At 32.7% G+C, this 5,443-nt stretch overlaps 1 long non-coding RNA gene across 1 annotated transcript; it reads left to right on the top strand.

The window, feature by feature from the left end:
• The first annotated feature begins 903 nt into the window (after positions 1-903).
• LOC139896272 (uncharacterized) lies at positions 904-4,102 on the top strand. The gene is made up of 4 exons (XR_011776181.1): positions 904-1,401; positions 1,511-2,305; positions 3,507-3,637; positions 3,849-4,102. It is a non-coding gene; the product is annotated as an uncharacterized lncRNA (long non-coding RNA).
• The last annotated feature ends 1,341 nt before the right edge of the window (positions 4,103-5,443 follow it).

Genomic DNA, 5,443 nt, shown 5'->3' with positions numbered 1-5,443 from the left:
TCAATTGAATATATGAAACAGTTCAAACTTTTTGAGACTCAACCTTACAGACTTTGCTTATCGTGTCGGAATCATATAAAGATTAAGTTTAAATTTGGTCGGAAATTTTCGGGTCGTCACAGTAAGAAAAACACTGAATACCACTAGCAAACGGGTTCTTGCTTTGTGTCAAAAGTTAGAATATAATTTTTGTCTTATCCCAAAGTAATATTCGTGTAACCCCGACAATAAGACCAATTCTAACCCATCTTTAGTTTTCATCCGTCAGATGACTTGTACACAAGTGACGAAAACTAACGGCCCCTAACGGGCGTCAGTTAGTTTCATCTTCATTCGTCAGTCACCAACATGACGAATTTCATCTTCATTCGTGAGTTTTCTTTGGCCAATCACATAATTTTAAGATTTAATTAGTAAAAATATATTTTAGTATTAATTAATTTTTTTCTACCAAATTTTCAATCAGATTTTACCACATCACCCTAACCCAATAATTAACACAAAAAGGTGACACGACGGTTAAAAATGTCAGAAACTGACATTGTCATGTCACAGTCAGATTGCATTTTTTGGCCAAAAAGTGCACTAACTGCTCGTGACGTTCACAGCCACGGTTAAAAATGGTCTAAAGGTTAAATAATTACTTTCGATAAGTGATACCTCGTGATTTACGGATATATCCGGTCATTGATTAGAAAAGAAATCTCAACCAACAATAAATCTTCCAACATATCCAACAATAAATCTTCCAACATCTGATTCATTCCTCTTCTCGCGACTTTATATTTCTTTCTGGTATAATATACTCCGTCGTAATATTTCTTTCTTTTATATTCTAACACTTTGCTACACTCTTTGTTTTGTTGTTGATTAGTTTTCTAAGAGAGTTTATCCTGTTTGTATTCGCCAATTAGGGGTTTCAATCAAAGTAATCATGATTTCGGGATGCTCTTCTGATGTATTTCCTAATCTTTTTCACCGGTGTGTACAATCATTATTCTTGTTATGCAAGGATTATACTTATTCACACAGGTGATCCTGAAAAAGTGGTCCGAGAAAATTATAAATTATTGTACTCGAGAATTTTCGTTATATGAAATGGCATGCTTTTCAGTTCGACATGCCTGTAGGCCCGGTGTATCGTATGTTAACACAACCGTATACATTAATAGTTTTGGAGCCATTGTCTATGGTTATTGATCCAAAAGGTACACTTTGTATGTGGAAAGGTCCATTTATAGATTCTAATCTCATTATTCGGGGTCTTCGTCGATTTTCAACGAGCAAACCAACATGGCAACATTTAAGCCAATTAATCAACAGAAAGATGGCGTTTATAATTACCTCATTGATGTTGAAGATGGCCGCTTCTATGTTACTGAAAAAAACTCCATAGGCAAGGTGAGTTAATCAGCATACTAATTCTTTTATTACTTGTTAATTTCATTAATGTTTTGAATTTTGAATTTGCCATCATTGAACCTCTTACACTCACTTTTGTTGTTTTCAGTACGATCGCAAACCACTTTTAAATGGGGGTTGAAGATGTGAAGCTAGTAGGAGTTCATGGTGATAAAACTCTGCTAGCTGCTGTCTAGTGTGGATTCTGAAATTTCTGTTGGGCCTAAAACAACTGCTATTTTAAAGTCAGATGGAGAGGCTTCAAGTTCTAGTACACCGACAACAACAGATGGTTTACAATTTAAGTGGATCTGATTTAGATGTATTTGGTCAAAGCCTCAAGTTCTTGTTGACTAATTACCTGCTTGAATATAATCCCACCAGAACAAACGAGTCTTGGTCCTTCTTGAGATTTTCAGAATTAAAACCATATAAATGTCCTGGCTGCAGCTTATGTTCTCCTCAGACTTTGACTTCAGGTGATGAGCGATTACGAGAGTTAAGTTCTTTTCATAACGCCATTTTTCAAATTCCTGGCGATCTTTTGGGGTTCATGCAGAATAATAGAATCATTCATGATGAACGATCAAGATCTAAAAAGAAGAACTTCCTGATATAGAATTTCTTACGCCTTGTAACCGTACAAGTCTGACGAATGGGACTTGTTCTGATAGACCTGTTCTTACGCGACAAATTTCGAAAGTAAATGCTCCTGATGATTCTGATTTAAAGGAGGTCAAAATTTTGCAAGCGTGTATTGGTCAACCCAACGTTCTTTTGTCGTTAATTGTGGAAGACGTCCACTTCTATATAATGTTGTTATTGAGCCTTACATTTGTAGCTTAGATGATATTATATCGTCACCAGATCATAAGTTGGCTGGGAAAACGAAAGATTTCTTGAGGTTAGTCTTGGATATCTACAACTTTATTTATTTTATCTGTGAACAAAGTCTATGACTAAATGTGTAGTTAAGCTATTTTTCTTTGATTTTCCTGTTGAATGGGACCCTTGTGGCAAAATGGGCGGCTCAGGTAACATGTCATAAAAATGCGTCGTCTAAGTTTAGACTAAAATTGCAATTGCAATGAAAGCACGGATTAGAAACTTGATTCTTCTTTTGCTTTATTTTCTAGTTGTAAGTATACTTGTCAATTGAGACTCATACTCTCAGATTTGGGTCAATTGGGTGAATTGGGTCTTGAGAAAAATTAGGCCTGACAATGTAAATCAAAACTTAAAAAAAAAAAAAAGGCCAATCGGTTTTCCTCGAACCTATTGGCTCCTATACAAAATATAAAGTAACAAGTCTAATGTGTATCAATTCCTAAAGCTTAATAAATAGAGATAGGTCTAATAGGTCTTGTGAATTGGTCAAATGGGTTAAGTTAAACATAACAAGTTTCATCCGCTAAACATTTATGAAAACATTCATAGTTATATCATTCGTTATATATATTAATTAATATTTTCTTATATATAAATATATATATATAGTAACTAATGATAACTAAAATGATATAACAAACACAAAAAAATCAAATGTAAAAATATATGACTTGTTTCTACACATGATCCATTTGGACCCGTTACCCAACCCATTTGGACCCGTTTGACCCATGACCCATGACCCATCTCAACCCAAAACCGGTTTGACCCGTTACCCGAACCGACCTAACCTGACCCGTTTGCCAGGTATTGTTGACACTCTTGAACATTTCTAGTGACAACTCTAAGGGTTGTCTCTAAGAAATTTAAGAAATTCTGACATGCTTAATTTGCTTGTACATTGAAAATAGTTAATCATTTTCTAAAAATAACTTGCTTCAACCGATTTAATGTACTAATTTATACATTATATTTATTTTTAATGGATGTCATTAGAAAACATCAATACCCTTTTATAAAGTATTTGTTTGTTGATAACAAGTCAAGTGACTTTCAACATGTTAGTATGACGCTTTTAACCGCCCGCCCGGGGATACGAAAAAAGTGAAAGACCCTTTCAGTAGTAGAAGGCTTTAAAATTTACCTCTTGATGGGGCTCATCGTATTAATTATGTGATTTCATCATATATTTTTTTCATGGCAATTATTAAATGCAGGGATGCAACTAATGGACTCTTATCTTTACATCAACTTGGAATCTTTCACGGCGATTTGAATCCTTCTAATGTCAAGATATGTAAAGGTCTCTCTCCAGGTTCTTATACTGCCAAGATCACCGATATGACAGGTAAGGCATCTTTACAGATTTCAACTATATTTGTATGAATTCAATATGATCATGTTAGTGCATTCATGTTTAAGCTAATTTGTCAACCACTTGTTATTTTGTCTTTCGTTTATTTACTGATATTATATTCTAAACAAAATATTTATCCTAGCAATTTTAAAAAGATGAACGGAAAACAAAATATCATTTTTCCATCTTTGGCAATTGATAGGTTGTGGTAGTATCGCGGATGATTTTGCTGATTTAGGGCACTTGTGTTTCTTCAAGCTCACCGAGGGTCAATTTCCGTTGAAGGACACACTTAAGGATGATGTCGCTATTAAAACAGCAGGATGTGATCCGAGACAACCATCTCGAACTTCATGACCTCATTTATGATGTCCTTCTTCATAAACCGTCAATGTAAATACCTGAAATTTATATTTATATAATAATAATAATAATAACTTATATATAGAAAACAAAGATAGGATATCAAGTCACCGAATATGTTTGATAAAGTTTATTTATAATTTTAGAAGTGACATAATAATACTACTAAATAATGAGTAGTAATATAATATAACGTTTTTTAATATAAAATAATAAATGAAAAGTAATAAGATGGTACATGCACTCTTAAGGTAACGATTTTTGTTTGAATTGAAAAGTAAACTAGTTTAAGACTCGTAACCTTGCGGGTTTTTTATAAGAATTGTGATTTTAATAAAAAAATTATATTTAAAATGTATTTATATACATTTTTATTTAGTGTGATACAATTGATAGAATGTTTGTTAAAAGTTCTAAATATCAATTATTTATGTAAAACCAACTTATAACGCTACCATTGTAACAAAATAGACAGAAGTACAAAGCGTTGAGATTGCCTAATCGAACAATATAGTTACACAATATATATCTAATATATATCTGTTATTCTTCTTGTAGGTGGAAATTGCAGAATTAGTACTATCCACAATTATAACAGCTTACATTCATGCATCTAGTTTACAAAATTCATATGTAATTGCTAAAGGAAACATGTCTAAAACCTGTAGGTTAAGACCCGCAAGATTTGCGAATTTCAGTAATAAAAATTCCAAATGTAATATATTATCTATGAGCACATCAATGTAATCTACAAAAATTATGTATAAGGTACAAATCAAAGGAAAGCATGAAGTTGAACAAAATTGTAAAAACATTATAAAAAGACTATAACAATATAATACAACTAAGTAGTATATTTTGATAAATATTAATAATTAATAATAACTAATAATAACTAAAACAATATAATAAATGTAAAAAATCAAATGTAAAAGCATATGACCTGTTTGGACATATTTGACCCATTTCACCCGTTACCTGTTTCGACTTGTTACACAAACCGACTCTACCTGAACCGTTTGTACCCGTTTAAAATTTTTACCCGTTTGACCCATGACCCATTTCAACCCAAATATTTTTGCTCGTTACCCAAACCGACCCAACCTGACCCATTTGTCAGGTATATTCATTTGTAATGAATCCACAAAGTACATCAGCTCAAAAATACTATGACAGAAACAACTATACTAACCTTAAAAAGGTTGTAACAAATGAATCTAAAAACTACTGCAAGGTAAATGTACTATCCAATTTAAGACCTTAAAAAGTGTATGAATGTTATCATTCCCCATGTCATATTATTCTAATAAACACAGAGTTATTGCAGTGACTAAAATAGAACTAAATTTCCAGTTAAGAGGCATATAGTGAGATAGCTTACAAAGTACCACAAACCTTGCATATGGGGCGATGTGGATCACGGAGATTGACAAG

This window comes from Rutidosis leptorrhynchoides, chromosome 3 (assembly GCF_046630445.1).
Source record: "Rutidosis leptorrhynchoides isolate AG116_Rl617_1_P2 chromosome 3, CSIRO_AGI_Rlap_v1, whole genome shotgun sequence".
Lineage (NCBI taxonomy): Eukaryota > Viridiplantae > Streptophyta > Magnoliopsida > Asterales > Asteraceae > Rutidosis > Rutidosis leptorrhynchoides.
This window is presented reverse-complemented; position numbering and strand designations above follow the sequence as displayed.